The sequence below is a fragment of the Mesocricetus auratus genome, unplaced genomic scaffold, assembly GCF_017639785.1.
Source record: "Mesocricetus auratus isolate SY011 unplaced genomic scaffold, BCM_Maur_2.0 Super-Scaffold_100008, whole genome shotgun sequence".
In the NCBI taxonomy this organism is placed as follows: domain Eukaryota; kingdom Metazoa; phylum Chordata; class Mammalia; order Rodentia; family Cricetidae; genus Mesocricetus; species Mesocricetus auratus.
In genome coordinates, this window is record NW_024429192.1 from 5,278,088 (window position 1) to 5,295,014 (window position 16,927).

At 53.0% G+C, this 16,927-nt stretch overlaps 1 protein-coding gene across 2 annotated transcripts in view; it reads left to right on the top strand.

Moving 5' to 3' along the window:
• Rcan1 (regulator of calcineurin 1) overlaps nt 1-16,927 on the top strand; it is a 71,415-nt gene that overhangs the window by 16,815 nt on the left and 37,673 nt on the right. The window lies entirely within an intron of this gene.

Below are 16,927 nucleotides of genomic sequence, written 5' to 3' on the forward strand. Positions count from 1 at the left end.
CTCCCCGTGGTCTGCTTGTGGCTCTGCTGCCCCTTGTGGGTGACAGCCCAGACCCTTCATCTGCTCAGCTGCTTTTCGTTTGTCCTAGGAGGTCCACATCTGGTCCAAGCGCCAGCAGAGACACCCGCTAAAACTGTCAGTCTGCAGGGAACATCTCTGTCGCTTGCCCTCGAGGCTGAATAAACGTGGAAGAGCACTTAACCCCTCCCCTCCCTTCTGATTCCAGAACTTCAAAGTGAGTGGACACTAACCTGCCTTCCTGTTTACTGTAGAACTCTGGGTCTGGCTGGGGCATTGGTCACCCTGGGGCATAAACCATTGCTCTGCCCTTGAGGGCAGATAGGACCTAGTTCAGCATTCCAGACCGTTTCCATCTGCTTACGAAGCCTAGTCCCTCTGGACTCCCTGCAGCAGTGGGGAGCGTCCTGTAAGGTAGGCGGTCACTCCTGTCTCCTGCAGATAGTTCACTGCTCCAGGAAGTAGGCTCAGCCAGTCGGGGCTGCTGAGTGCCACTGTTAGTGATGAGGAAAATGGCAGGTGTATCTGCCTTGCCTAACAGTGCATCCTAACTCCCCACATGGAAGAGTGAGTCTCCAGACGGCCCGGCCGGTGTGTTGAGGGAATCATACAGGGACACCCTGGCCCGGCAGTTTCAGGTGCCGTCAACAGGTGGAAGTTGGGTGGGGGCCGGCGAGAATTAGGCTGAAACACTGGAGCTTACCATTACTTGGCATTTTTACCAGAAAATGGGTGTGTCCCTGTTGTGCCGCCCTCTGATCAGGTTTCTCAGAGTTCATCCTCTAATGAGCTTTAGGGAACTAGCAAGGTGGAGACCATCAGCTCCAGGAAGTAGGGGGCAGATTTTGTAGACACATAGCAGGGGAGGGTTGAGCTTGTCTCCGGGAGGAGCACGCAAGCATTCTTTTTCCGTGCCGTGAACACGGGTGAGCAACAGAACAGTCCCTATCCATGTTCCCTTCCCGTGGACCTAGGCGCACGGCCCCACCCACGGGCTCCTGTCTGCTAACCAAGTCAAGCCACCAGGTTTTCCTATAATTGTAGATTAATGTCTCAGAGTCAGTCGCTAGAGCACGCTGGGGACATTGCATAGGAAAACCTGGCCAGAGGTGAGATGACCTCAGCCAGGAAGTGTGTTTTCATTTCCCCCTAGAATTGGGAAACACGGGTACAGATGGTTGAACCTGTGGTTTGATACTGAATGATGTTTCCCGACCCAGAAGCGTGGGTCTAATGAAGCCGGAGGTCAGGGGTTGCGCCTGGGTGTGCTGGTACATACCGTCCCATTTTAGTATTGACTTTCATCTGTGCCCTGACCTGGGAAAAGGGACTTTGCCCCCCTGCCTGAACCTGGTTCAGCAGCTCACCGGTACTGTGTGCAGGACAGCAGTCCGGAATTGACCCTAGGACTTACTGAGCCTTATCTTATTTTAGTATCATCCAGTGACAGGACCAAGGAGCGTGGCCATGTGTCTGGGTACCACCATCAGGCACTGTCTGCCTGGCTGAAAAGCCACGAGCCAGCATGGGCACTTAGGGAATTCAGGAGGATGTGCGTAGGTTATTTTCAGATGCTACATCAGGTACCTGGGACCATTTCCTTGCAGGTACCGAGGGATGATGGCATGGGGCAGATACTCTTCTAGTCCTCCTTGAGAGCGCCTTGCACTCAGGGACCATCAAGTATGTGACAGACCAGCCACAGGCCAGGCCCCAGTGGGATGCAATGGGCAAAGCTCAGTGGCCCGGGGTCAGAGCCTGGGAAGGTGCCAGCGCTGTTGCTGCTCCTGCGTGCTGGGATGGGACATAGGGACAGCATTCGCTCACAGAGATGCGGTTTAGAAGGGGATTGGGAGCCTGCTGTTCTTGCTCTCTCCTGCCCTGGAGTGCGTGAGACTTTCCACCATTCATCCACCAAGTCACAGGAGCACAAAACAGAATGCATTTCCGTGAGAGCTGGAGGCTACTTCAGAATATGTGACTGCCACGTGGTTATTGCCGTGAGTGAAGGACATGAGCAGGTGACTTTTAGCAGAACAATGCGGCCGTGAGCCAGCGGTGACGCTGGTTTGAGCAGAAGGCAGTAAACCCAGGGCAGCAGGCAGGACCGAAGAGGACTCAGTAGTCTGCACGGTTGTTCAGAGAACAGACCCAGAGGAACAGATCCACGGAGATTGTGCAGGTAGAGGTGTCCTGTGGAGACACACCTGGTGTCCCGCCAGCAGGGGACCCAGACAGGTGTGGTGTGACCCCACAAGAGTCTGAAGACCTGAGAATCAGCGGAGCTAGGGGTGGCAGCATCAGCCTGCGGACAGACAGCCGGAGGGACTTCCCGTGTGAAGAGAAACGTGTTTAAACTCCCAGCCGTGATTCCAGTTTGCTCGTTCTCCTGTTCTGCCGGCTTTTGCTCTGTACAGTCTTGAAGCTACAGATTCATCAGGTGCATACAAACTTAGGATTGGCAAACAAACAAACAAAAAACCAAATGACCCTTTGGGTTTTCATTATTAAATGCATCTCTCTTTGTCAGCTTTCTGTGACTATAAGAAAATACCCAAAATACTCAGCTTGTAAGGAGAAAGCTCGCTTTCATCTCCAGTTTTAGCAGCCGCATTTCTGATCAGGGCGACCTGTTTTTCTCTTGTGGGGGGTGGGGTGCTGGATGGCAGCGATGGGGAGAGCTGCACAGTAGAGCAAAGCCACTAACTCAAGGCCAGAAAGCAGCCTAAGGGGAATGGCCAGGGTCCAGCTCCTCCCCACAGAGCCACCCTTAGCTGTGCCTTTGCAGGGCACCGAGGACCCAGGCTGTAGCGCCCTCGCTTGGCTCCAAGCCCGTGGGCACCGTGGGACACAGCCGTCCTGCGCACCTGTGGTTGGTGACTGCCTGCCACTCTGGCCTGCCACCCCACGTGTCACCCGCTTGCCTTCCGTTTGCCTCGCGGTCTGGTCTGGGTTACTTCCTTTGTAGCAAGCACTTTTGAAAACAACGACTTTCCCTCCTCCAGTAACCTGGCTGTTAAAGACAGGATTTCAGTTTGAATGCTACCTCGCAGCCCATGTGTCTGATTTAATGCAGGGCGTGTGTAGACCTCCTGTCACCGACGTCTCTTGTTATCTTCTCTAGCTAATGAGTGAGCGTGCAGGTAGCATTTCCCCCTTTGGTATAGAGTAGAGCCTGCAAAGATCACCAGAGTCAGCCAAAAGGTAATCCTTAGAAACTAAGTTCTTAAACTCTTGCCACTGGTTTTCCTTTCTTTTCTTTTTTTTTTTTTAAGTATTTTAGACAAGAGTAACTGCTAAGTGACTTAGTAAGAGCGTGTACAGTCTGTATAAAATACTACGACACTCTGCAGCATGACCCTCACTTGGGACTTGCTTTTTGTCCCCGGCTGCTGTCTGAGGCGAAGCTGTTGGGGACCTGTGATTTTCCTCTGAAGACACAAAGTAAGCCGGTGTTCAGGGAATGGTGACCTTTGAGTGTTCCCCTCCTTTGACCTGCACCCCCTGCGTCCTTGGTGGCCCCCCTCCACCACTGCCCCTCATTACACCCGCTCACCAGGCAATTTAACGGAAACCATAACAAGCGCTAACATCAGCAGGACTGGATTCAGCAACCGACAGAGAGTGTGGCTTTCCACAGCCATCAGCGACTCAGCGACTGCTGAAGAACGAGTCACAGCAGAAACCCCTTAGCCAGAGGGGTGTGTTCCAGGCACCTTTGCAAGAACAAAGTGCCTGTCTTCTTCTTGTGGGCACCATGTTAACCATTAGAGCGCCGGTTTCCTCGGAGTTGGCCGCGACTCACAGAAAGAACGGCTCTGGTGCCAGGAGGTTGAGGCCTCTCTGTTGGCCGTGGAGCAGGCTGCTTTTTGTCTGCCTCATCCTTATACACGGATTCCCAGTGACTTTTGTGTGCCCAGCCTCTTCTGTCTGTGGGGATGACAGGTAGAGTCCAGATCCACTTAGTGACCCTGTCCTAACATATCCCCTCAGAAGACGGGAGACACTCAGCCCACAGCCCTGGCAGTGAGGGCTTCCGTGCTGGGTTGGAAGTCGTGGAGGAGCAGCTGCAGCTTAGGGGATGAGGACTTACCCTGCCTCGTGGTCTCACACATGGAAGGAGCAGCGGCAGAAGCTGGGCTCGTCTGTGGTGGCAGACACAGGTCTCAGCAGGCCCGAGACCAGAAAGCTCCGGCTAGAATGGGAAATGGCTGTTGCCTCCCAGGCCCAACCCCAGGGATGCACAGGTGCCAGCAAGCCACCCCCAGGGATGCACAGGTGCCAGCAAGCCACCCCCAGGGATGCACAGGTGCCAGCGAGGCTACCTGTCCCACAGCGTCCCCAGACAGTGGGGCAGCTGGGGACCAGGTATTCACACACGAGGCCCGAGGGTGACCTCGCATGAGGCCATCTGTAACTGGGGACAGAGGGACGTGGATTCAAACTCAACGGTGGTGGTGACATGAGCTCTCCAAGGGCGAAGTCAGAGTACCTGCAGGGCTTCACTAGCAAACAGTATTATGTCTGAAGTAAGTAGCAGGTGCTCGCATGCGCTTAAAATCATACTGGTGTCCACGCAGCTGGTCCTTGGCTTCCTGCCCCATACCCTCACACAGCTTCACGTGGAATGCTACTGCGTGTCTGAGGATTTCCACGGCCCCTGCCTGCGTACACACACACTCTATTCTAAAAGTGTGTGTATGTGTGTATGGGTGGGGTGGGGGTGCATGCGAGTGCAGTTGCCCACAGAAGCCAGAAGAAGGCATCAGGTCCTCTGGAGCCGATGTAATGGAGGCTGTCATCTGTTCACTGTGAGTGCTGGGAGCCCAGGTCCTCAGCACAGGACTTTCAGCTCTGAGCTTTTTCTCCAGTCTCCAACAGCCTCAACATCTCTTTGAAAAATACATATTTTATTTATGCATGTGAATGTTGTGTGTGGTGTGTGTGTGTGTGCGCATGTGTACGCGTACCACCTGTATGCCCAGTGCCTAGGGAAGCCAGAAGAGGTTTTGGGACTCCCTGAAACTGGGGTTGCAGGCAGCTGTGAGCTACTGTGGGTGCTGGCAGCTGGACGGGTCCTCTGTAAACACAGCCCGCCTTAACCACGGAGCTGTCTCTCCAGCTCCTCTCGGCCTCTCAGCCATAGCCTCCTGATTGTCATCACCTCTCCTGTCCCTGAAATGCCGGTCCCCCCCTTTGCCAGCACACTGAGGGCATCCCGGCGTGCCGCCGAGCGCCAGTGGACGTGACTGAACTGGCTGCTTTGCCCCCCAGAGCCCCTCAACTCTGCTCGTGCCATGAGGTGCTGCTCCAGCGTGGTGGGTGCTGTCTGGGATTCCAGGCTGCTGCTGCTCCTCACAGACGGCTTCTGGAGCCCGGCATTCTCGGCTCCCTCTCCAGCAGCACACTGTCCTCCACTGTCCTGAGGCATGGGTCACCTCCTGACAGCTCAGAACACCATCGCCTACTTGTCAGCTGCACCCAGGAAGTTGTCTTTCTGGCCTCCCAGCACCCAGCACCTAAGACAACACCTGGATCTTGAATCAGTGTCACACTGATAAGTGTCCTCCTGTGGCTCCAGAGAGTCTGAGGTGTCAGAGGCTGAGAGCACAGAGCTGAGCCCCCCGCCCCAGCTGGGAAAGGCCTGGGGGCCTTCCTCATAGTTGGGACACACCCAGGAAAAAGCTAAGTGTCTGAGTACAGGTCAGCCCTGCCGTCCGCTGAGGGGCTGCTCGCTCCAGGGGGCGCTGCTCCTCAGGTCTGGGTCTGCTCCCTCATCCACCACTTACCCACCGCTCTCCCAACTCCTAAATGCCCGTTACTGCTCTCATTTTCCTTGTCAGGGTTAGGGTTTTCTTGTTTGTTTTTCGTGTGCGCGCGCGCACGTGTGTGTGTGTGTGTGTGTGTGTGTGTGTGTGTGTGTGTGTGTGTGTGTGTGTGTGTGTGTGTGTGTGTTAGAGGTAAAGGTGTTGATCTCTGGGAGTGGCAGCTACCTATCCTGACCTGAAGCTACTCTCACTACTGTCCCCAGCCCCGTTCACAGCCATCCCCAGCAGAATGGGCCTCCTGGTGCTCTGCTGGGTTTCCAGTGTGTGTGGGGGGGGGCGTTGCTCGTTCTGAGTCCCACGCTTAGTGCAGTCTTGAGCCAGCCATAGAGGCGTCCTAAGAGCAGACGAGAACTGTCAAGCTCCGAAGAGCCCCCCGAGTCCAGCACCAAGGTGGGGAGCGGCAGGAAGAGTCTATGCTGCCTGCTGCTGGGTGCTTTGCGGGTGTTTTCACCAGCAGCCACCACACCCAAGAGCCACACACTCAGGTCCCATAAGCTCCAAGGAAGGACATAGCTGGACCCCAGCCAGCACAGTGAGCTGCAGTGATATTTTAGCACGGGCCCCGGGCTGGTTATTCATTCAGTCACCCAACCCTAAGGAAGAATGGATTCATACTTTCCATCACCGCCAGGCCAGCCAGTTTCCATATCAGCCGAGCCTCAGGAAGGTAGAAGGACACATTGTCATTCTTTCCATTCGTGCTGACCCTGCTAACTGTCAGGCCTGCATGCCAGCAGGGCTAGCTGCAGGACGTGACAACCGTTGACCCCGGGGAGCAGCCTCGCCTCTGTACACTTGATGACAGAGAAGACGGCTTGACGTGTCCCACTGGACTCTCCTTATCCCCTAGAGCAAAGTGCCAGCCACCCCTTTCTCCTTGGTAGTCCTTGGCCACTTATCTGTTATTTTAAGATGCTGAGGCAATCCAGGTTGTGGGCATTTGGGGTCTGACAGAGCTGGTGTGACCCTGTCCCCTTGAGTCCTGACGCCTGGTGGAGTGGTGATTGTCCAAATGATGGCTGATGCTATGTGTTCCTCTCGGCTGGTTCACAGAGTGGAACGGTAATTTGAAAGAAAAGGAACGAAGATTCCAGTGTTCAGGCCCATGACTGAACTGGCAGCTCAAATACAATAGGCGAAGTTCGTGTGCCATGATCCTGCCGGCCTCTGCTCCTCTTCTAGGTCATCATTACTGAGTTGGTCCTGAGGGCTTGGTAAACGTATGCCTGGAATCACGTGCCACGAGACCTGGGGAGGACATTGGACCGTCTATCCTGTGGTCTCATAGTGAGGGTGTGTCAGAATCACATAAAGAACTGAAGCAAAATTTAGATTCTGGTGTGTGTGTGTGTGTGTGTGTGTGTGCATGTGTGTGTGAGTGTGTGTGCCTGTGCATGCATGTGTATGTGTGTGGTGTGTGTGTGTGTGTATGTGCGGGAGAGTATGTGCCTGTGTGTGTGTGCACGTGTGTGCCTGTGCATGCATGTGTATGTGTGGTGTGTGTGTGTGTATGCCTGTGCGTGTGTGTATGTGTGTGGTGTGTATGTGCATGTGTGCACATGTGGAAGGCAGAGGTCAGCCTAAGGTGTCATTCTGTAGACACCATCCCCATTTCTGGTTTTGAGCTGATGTCTCTCGCTGACTTGTATAACTCACAAGTAGGCCAGGCTGGCCGGCCGGTGAGTCCCAGGATCCACCTGGCTTTTTAGCTCTGTCTCGTTTTTGAGACTTGGATGCTGAGGATCAAACTGATACTTGGAGGGCAAACACTTTATTTGACTGGCTGGTCTCCTCACCCCAGCCACTGCGTTTTTAACAGACTCTCATGTGGGTCCTGAACAGGCAGCCAAAAGTCTTTTCAGGGACCCACCGTTAACAAGAACACATCACTAAATATGATCATTTTTTTATTGACCCACCTTTAACAAGAACACACCACCAAATGTCGTCATTCTTAATTGACTATCTGTTGCTACTCAATGAGGGCGCCAACTCTCTTTAACCTACCTGGAGCTTCCACGACGCTGGTGCAGCCCACGGTGACATTTCTTCTCAGATGAAGGTGCAGAGAGTTAAGGTGTGGCCCCCCTCTGCCCCTGCCCCCCCCCCACATCCTTAGGATGGGTTGTTTTGCTACCTGCAAAACCTTCTCCTTCCTTCCCACCCAGTACCACAGAGGGATGCCTCTGAGGCCAGAGTGGATGCTCCCACCTGACCTTAGGTTAGCCCCCCCCCCCAGCTGTCTGTGGCAACTGCGTCTGTGGGGGAATGTGTCGTTTGCTCTTCCTTGGGTTCTCTGGCTGCTCACAGGGAGGGACTGACTGACCTGTGGTCTAAGGCCGTTCTTGATTTCCTCCTACACGAGTCGGCATGGCAGGCTGACACACAGAACAAGCGGATGTCTGTCCTTCTGTACCAACTCTTCCTGAAGGCTCTGGCCAAACATCCCAGCTCCGTGCTCAATCAGATAAGCGGGATCTGGTTTCCAGATTGTGCCCAGCCTCCATTTCCAGTTACCCCAGAGTCCAGCATGATTGCATTTGCTTATTCAAATCATGTATGCATGCATGTATGTATGTATGTATGTATGTGGGGTACGTGTTGGGCAGCAGTGGGGGCGGGGGTCTGTCCCGGCAGCTACAGGTCTGAGTGGTGCAAGGGTTGCATTTCCATTGCACTTGTCCCATCTCCCGGGTCATGCTCACCTCCATGCTGGCTGTCCCCTGGACTCTGACCGACAGCCTTGTTTCGTCATGTCTGTCATGTCGCTTGACGACGCGTGCACGGCTCCAGACCCCCTGTCCCTGCTGTCCTCTAGCAGGCCTTTGTCTCTTGGGTATTTCATAGGTGTTTTAGTTGTCTGTGGGGGCCACCTGGAACCCAGCCTTTGGACGTCCCCAAGGCAGTACCGCTGGAAGGAGCAGCTCAGGTGCGGGGCCCCAGTGTGGGGTGGTAGAGGTGTGAGCCTGAAGGACTCAGGGCCAGCTCAGGTGCGGGCAGTGCATAAAGATAGCGCGAGCCCCTAAGTTCTCTGAAGCCTGCAAGTCAGCAAGCAGGGCTTGCGCGTGTCTAGCTGAACAAAGGCACACATACTCCACAGGGCCGAGCCACCCATGGCTCTGGGCGGGAAGGAGCAAGACGGTGTGCCTGTTTCACACGCCAGTCGCCGCCCAAACCGGTGGTTCTCAGCCTGTGGGTCTCCACCCCTCTGGGGGTTGAGCAAACCTTCCACAGCGGCCCGGTATCAGATGTTTGTATTGCAATTCTTAATGGCAAAATGAGGGCTATGAAGTAGCAATGAAATAGTCTTATGGTTGGGGTCACCACAAGAGGAGCTGTCTGAAAGGGTCCCGGCACCAGGAGGGTTGGGTGACACCGACTCACACCGTGTCACGTTGCGCTTTGCCTGTCCAGGCTGCTTTCGCAGGTGGCACTTAGTTTCTCTAAGTCTTCTTGTATGTGTCATGTGTTTATCACAGCCCCGGGATTGGGCCCCTGCTGGGACTCCGTCCTCCGTGTTGTGCATTCTGTGTTGGCCTTGCTAAGGTCTGAGGCTAAATCATCCTCAGCCTCCAGAACCAACGTCTAAACCCCACATCTTCTTTCTCTGCTGTGGGTTTGCCCTGATCTCCATGGGCTACATTCACACACACACACACACACACACACACACACACACAGAGGAAAAGACGCAAAGTAAGTCACGTCGTTTCCCAATAATATGTTTACTTGGCTTTTCTTTGTTTCATTGTTGTGTGTAGTCCAGGCTGGCCTCAAATGTCCCACAACCCTTCTGTCTCAGCCTACACGCTAGGATTATGGGGGTGAACCCCCCCCCGCACTCCTCCCTCTTGAAAATATCTTAAAGTGCATGTGTTCCCCTGGCAGTACTGAAGGCATCTTAAGGCCTATTCTCTGATGAATATTGATTTCCCGGGTGGGGCTAGGGGTGATTTCTCACTTGTTTCTGCTCTAGTTTGACTGACAGAAGCCTGGGGTCCGGTCCCTGGCAGGTCTCCTAAGGCATCTGTCCACCTCGTTTCTCACGGCCCAGGTCCTTTAGTCCTGTGGATCTTTTAAAGGCGTTCGTACGTTCTTCATTCATTTCTTCTGTGTGATTCTGGTGATGCTGGGCCTCCCGAAGAAATGTTCTCCATCTCAGACACTGTGTTTTCTGTCTGTGTGCTTTTGCAACACTGGTCGTTTCCGCCATTTTCTAGCAACTGGGAAAACCACGTGTCCTGTATCAGCCATAACAGACGGTGAAGGAAGGCCCTGGAGGAGCAGGGCCCTGAGACTGGAGAGAAAAGGGGCGGTTTCTTTTGGAGAAGGAGGAAGAGGCAGACAGGAGGGTTAGCGGGAGCAAAAGGATGCCTTCTCTCTCCTTGGGAGGGAACAAGTGGTTGCTTCTTACTACTAGAGAGAAGCAGGCTCAAGTCAAGACGAAAATGCTGTGTGGTACGAGGGAAGTCTTGGGAGTCGTGATGGAGGGGAGCTCATCTCCTAGGCAGATGCTGACCCAGAGCCTTGCAGACCCGTCTGGAGTTACATAGGATGTGTTTGCAGTGGGACCAGTTAGCCTGGTTCCTAGTACTGGTATAAGACCCATGACCAAGAGCTGCATTGAAATTTGGCAGAGTCATCATGATGATGGAATGTTGATGAGGGAATTCCATTGGGCACACTGTTTCCATCACTCAGGGTTACCATAGGAGACTGGGTAAGGGATCAGAACTGTGTCCAAATGTGTGACTTCATCTCTCTGAGCCCTCCCTGCTGCACAGAATCACCATTTCCATGCCGGTGCTTCTGTCTGGAGAAGAAACGAGCAAATGGACCCTGGGAACCTTAGGTGCCAACGTCAAGGTTCTCTGCTCAGTGTCTTTCTGTGTTTATCCACGCGTTACATAGCATCTTCCCGTGTCTACACAGACAGCACACAGTGTCCTTCCTCGCCCACAGACTCAGATAAGCATCTCCATGTCTACAAAGACAGCGTCTACCAGTGTCTACACAGACAGCGTCTATCCATGTCTACACAAACAGCTTCTCTCCAAGTCCACACAGACAGCGTCTATCCATGTCTACACAGACAGCACACAGTGTCTACACGGACAGCTTCTCTCCATGTCTACACAGACAGTGTCTATCAGTGTCTACACAGACAGATTCTCTCCATGTCCACACAGACAGCGTCTATCCGTGTCTACACAGACAGCACACAGTGTCTACACGGACAGCTTCTCTCCATGTCTACACAGACAGCGTCTATCAGTGTCTACACAGACAGATTCTCTCCATGTCCACACAGACAGCTTCTATCCATGTCTACACAGACAGCGTCTATCCGTGTCTACACAGACAGATTCTCTCCATGTCTACACAGACAGCGTCTATCCGTGTCCACTCAAACAGTGCTCAGACGGCATAGCAACTGTAGAAGGATGTGTATGCAGTCTGTGAAAATTCTCTGACTCGTGTGAGGGACTGGGTATCCCAGGGGTGCCTGGAACTAATCCATGATGGACACTAAGGGACAACTCTGCTGTCCTCTGGTGATAGAAGAGGGTTTTCTCACACTGACAGATCAGTGTCTTGTCTTCTTGGTTCCCAATTATTGCCGGTGATTATTAAATTAGGGCTTGGGTAGGCATGAAGTAAAAGCCGTTTGCTCTAATTTACCAAACTAAGTAAATTAACTTAATTATGTGTTTTTTAAAGACTTACTTGTATCCTTTATGTAGTTCTAATTTAATTAATTGGTAATATTAAGGAAATTTAATTTCTTTATAGAACTTCCATGTTCTAAGAGCACTGCTTATTTTTAAGAAGTAGATACACTAGTTTTTATAGGATATATTTAATAAGTTTTTAAGTAGTTAGTTTTGTTTTCAGAATGATTTGATGACTCTGCGGGAAACTAATAGCAGTGCGGTGCATTCAGATGAGTCACATGTGTTCCACAGGGTCCCGTGTATAATGCAGACGCCCACAGCACAGCTACCCTCAGCTCCTTGCTCCTCCTAACCGTGTCTGAGGGCCTTGCTTAAAGTGTGGAACCAGCAGTCTGTGACCAGAGAAAGGATTAGAAAGGAAGGGAGGGAGGGAGAGAGGGAGGGAGGGAGGGAGGGAGGGAGGGAGGGAGGGAGGGAGGGAGGGAGGGAGGGAGGAAGGACAGATGGAAGGAAGGAAGGAAGGACGGAAGGAAGGAGGGAGGGAGGAAGGAAGGACGGACGGACGGAAGGAAGGAAGGACGGAAGGAAGGAGGGAGGGAGGAAGGAAGGACGGACGGACGGAAGGAAGGAAGGAAGGAAGGAAGGAAGGGAGGAAGGGAGGGAGGGAGGGAGGGAGGGAGGAAGGAAGGAAGGAAGGAAGGAAGGAAAACCATTCCTCTGTGCAGCGTTGTGTGCGTCTTTCTAAACAAGGTTCTTTACTAAAAGCAGGTGGCTCGTCTTTTCAAGTTATGATAAAAGTGTGTTCCCCAGGTTCAAGCGTGCGTGAGAGTCATAGATGGGTGATGGATGGCCACTTTCTACTTTTAGTTTAAAACTTGCTGGGTTCATCATGGACTGCATATATCACGTGCTTTGAGCCCTGACTCAGATTGTCAAGATGCCATGCATGCCTGTTCCTACGCAGCGGGCCTTTGCCCCACTGATACCTGAAGCCATGGGAGTTCTTCACGCATGGCCTGAGTCACTTACATCTATGAACAACCAACCCTAACTCTGAATAGTATCCGTGTTGTCAGCCAAGGACATTTCCAGAAAGAGTGTGTGAACATCTCTCGTTCCTCACCCTAGGGTTGTGGACTAGACCATTTAGAAAAAGTGCTAACCACAGAAGACATCGTCTGTGAATGGGGTGACTGAGTTCTGATGTGGTGACAGTCTCTGTTAAATGGAGAGTCTCTCTCCAGGCATTGCAGTGGACTCTGAGGAAGGGAAGGAGGACCCTTCCTCTGTGGTGACTTCCAGAGCCAGGAAAGGCTTCCTCTTGCTGTCTGCCGTACGTTCCTGGCTCTCTTTTCTTTAGCTCACATTTTTTTGTTTTTGTTTTTGTTTTTTTGTTGTTGTTGTTTTTTTGAGACAGGGTTTCTCTGTGGCTTTGGAGACTGTCCTGGAACTTGCTCTGTAGACCAGGCTGGCCTCAAACTCACAGAGATCTGCCTGTCTCTGCCTCCCAAGTGCTGGGATTAAAGGCGTGTGCCACCAACTCCCGGCTTTAGCTCACGTTTTTCCTGTAACATTTTTTGACTGTGTAGGTATTTAGGAAGGAAAGGACGTTTCCCCCGTTTGGGGTCCACTAGGGAGCTGGAGTGATGGCTTCATGGTTAAAAGTGGGTGCCATTCTTGTAGAGCACCTTGGTTTGGCTCCCAAGCTTCAGGGCCAACACCCTTTTCTAGCCTCAGTGGGCACCCACATGCATGTGCGCACGCACGCGCACGCACACACATACACACACACACACACACCTAAACAGTTAAAAGGCATCCTTTAAAAAGGTTCCTGTGGTTGCTCTCGGAGCCTAGGCCGGGGCCCCGCCCCCCACCTCCCTTCAGCATCAGTGTGCGCTGGCTTCCGGAAAAGGGATGGATGGAGTCGCCACCCGGCTTCGTCGTTGTATCCATCCTCTTCGCCTCCACTGAGTCCCACAGAGGCGGGCCCGTAGGACAGGTCTCATCACGGGTGTTTTCAAAGTTGGATCTGCAGGTGGTTTCCTCTCTCAAGCAGGAATCCACACCTACCTTACAGCCAAGCCGAGAAACCTACTTGTGTGTGTGTGTGTGTATGTGTGTGTGTGTTAAGGCTCACCTGCACTTAAACCGCGAGGGTGTCCCTCCATTTCTGTCCTTCTGTCTCCAGATGCTCTCCGTCCCCACCCACAGATGTCCCATCCACATGTTCTCAGCAGGGGGGGGCAGACAGAGGCCTCTGCTCCCCAACTGAGCCCCGTGACCAGAAGAGGGTGCTCTGGGATAGGGTGGTGTGTGCTGCATCTCTTGAGGGGCTTAGAATTGTGTTAAACCGTATGGTGTTTGCCTCCGTGCATGTCTGCACCCAAAGAGGGCCCTGGACTCCCTGGAACTGGAGTCACACACGGATAAGCCGTGTGTGGATGCTGGGAACCACACCCAGTTTCCTCTGCATGAACAAGTGCTGTTAACCGCTGAGCCCACCCCACCCCCACACTGAATCATTTAAGATGACTAATGGGATAGCCGCTGAGTCCCAGTTCTTCGGGGCTTATGATGTCCCCTACCCAGCCATTCTCCCCATGTCAGAAATACTGTCCCAGAGCCTGCTGGGAAGGTCTTTTCCACAGACGCCTGTGCAGCCAGCCAGCCGTGCAGTAGATGTGGTCTACCTCTGGTGGGGAACCCCAGGGGGAAGCGCTAACAGAAAGCAGCCCTGAGGAAATGAGCCTTCGCTGCTCTGGCCACTTGTGTACTGGAAAGGGGTGGTCACCAGCGAGCTGCCTCCTCACAGAAACAAGCATTCCTTCTGCATAGAAAGCCCCGACTGAGCAGGGACTTCACACACTTCTCCATTTCAAACCTCTGCAGTTCCATTACCCACGCCAGGAAACTGCAGGGAGCCACACGCTCCAGGCTCTGGGCTGTGCCACTTTCAAAGCTAGCTGAAACCTTAGAAACACGTTTGAAATCAAGTTCTAACAGCCCGTCTAATTACACAGCAAAGCCCTCTGACAGACGCTGGGCTGGGGGAGCACTGTACCCGGTCCCAAGAGCCTTTAGTCTCCTTCTGCCAGAGGCACACAGAATTCCGCCTGGCCTTCAAGTGAGGTCTGATGGCAGGAGGCTAATGAGGAGGGAGCCCTGGAGCCCGCGGGAGGCTGCAGCGCTGAAGCAGGAGGCTGGCTTTCAAGAAAACCCGTTGACCGTCCTCCTGGTGGGACGGGCTTTGAGGGAGACCCCAGTGGGAACTGCTAGACATACACTGTGACTCTGGTGTGTTCATTCCGTCCACATCCCCAGAGGCGAGTCCTGACCGGCTGACTAGTTGCTGGAGAGACTGGGAGAAGGCTTGTTCTGCTCCAGCATGGAGCCGTGAATGAACTCTGGATTGGAACCGCCATCGTGCGTCTTCCTGCCCCTTTCATCACGACGACGACGTCATCTCATTCATGATGGCAGCAGTGGGAAATTGCCACCAAGCTCACGTTGCCAGGGCTTTCTCCCGCTGCAGGCTCAAAGCTTCCAAACTGACTTGAGATCCCACTGAGTAATTATGGTTACCGCCTATCAGAGGCTGCCCCTGAGAGCTGGGGTTTCAACGTTATACGTTTTATGTTTGTGAATTATCAGTATCTTTCTTATTTTGAAGCATTTTGTTTATGTCTACCCAATTTCAAATTTAAAAATATGTACAGTCACAGAGTCCTCTGGAAGGGTAGGGAGGGGAGGCATGTGAGAAGGGGCTGTCGTTCTGTGTCCACCACCAGGCCCCCCTACCCTGAGCGTCTTGGCAGGGACGACAGCCCCCTCTGGGATCCAGAGCACGTGGGAGCATGGCTGCTGCCGAGCATGTGCTGTCCCAGGCTGCTGCTCTCTGGACCCCTCCCTAGAGCACATGCTTGCTTCACAGCATCTGTTGCTGGGCTTCCTCGTGTGCCTCCTGTGTGCTGGGCTCCCCTAGAAAGCAGAGGCATGTCTGGCGTGTAGCCGCCACCCACACATTGATGGCTGAAGGAAGCTTACAGGCAAGTGGAATACAGAGTACAGCCGTCCAGCATTAACCCCGTGGGAGGGGTCGGGATGGCCTGGGTCTCAGACGCCCCAGTCCCGCATGTGAAACTCAACAGTGTTCGCGTGTGACCTGCGCACGTTGCCCTGTGTGCTGGAAAGCGTCTCCAGGATGCGTGTGATAACTGGTACTGTGTAGACGCTCTGCACGGCCACCCCACTGTGTTGTGTACGAAGCGACGTCTGTACACGGACGTGCAGTGCCCTTTCTGAATGTGTTCCATTCCATCTGTGACTCGTGTGGCAGTGCCCATGCATACAGATGGCCGGCTTTGTTTTGATCCCCAGAGGTGTAAAGACGTAGCAATGATATCGCTAAAGATGTCACTTTATTGACATTTAGCCCATCTCTGCCCTCAGGGTTTGTCCTAGAGAGAAGTGGAGAACAGTGACTGCTGTAAGTCCTCATCACGGAAGCCCCAGAGCACTCAGTGGGCCCCACTGAAGAGGCTTTGCTGTGCATGACCTCACAGAAACCGTGAGGCAATGCTCCGCCTAAGCTGATGCAGCTACATGCAGGGAAACGTAATTGAGTGTGGCGCACGGATGACAAATGACCTGGAATTTCTGAATTGAACGGGTAGGACTGTGAGTCCTTCGCCTATGGAAGAACGCAGTATGTGGGAGCCAGCTCCAGATCCACGCTGTTCTAACAGTGAGACTGCTGTGTCTGTCCATGCAGAGCCAGTGCCGTAAAGCTAGGTTAAGAACGTTTCAAGTTAAAATTTAGGCTTTTGCTGTTGTTGTTGTTTGGTTTGATACAGGGTCTCATTCCGTAGCCCAGACAGATTTCACAGTACAGCCCAGATTCACCAGGAGCTCAGCAACCGCCCTGTCTCGGCCTCCCAAAGCGTAATAAGTCACCACACTAGATTTAAAAGTTGTGGCTTTATTTCTTCATAACTGTTTCTGGATTCATGCTTGACTGATTTTCATAAACAGATGTCTGGTGTAGATTTTACCTGTAATAATCCAGAAAGAGGTAACACTTTCTGGAAATAGCTAGTTCCTACAGATCTGGCTGAACGGGGTCAGGAGAAATGGCGTGGGCTCAGTTCCCAGCACCCACCCGGTGGCTCAGAGATACTGTAACTGCAGCTCCTGAGGAGCCGGTGCCCTGCCCTTGCCCCACAGGCACCAGACACATCCAGTGCAGGTGACAACACGTGTGCAGGTGACACGTGCACGCAAAATTTAAAAAATAAATCTCTTTTTCAAACGAAATACTCGGGCCACGTACAGCTTGCTCAATACTTTACCCCCTGGAGGAAGCCGTAACTACTCTGAACGCTTTTGTGTTTATGCACAGTGTTA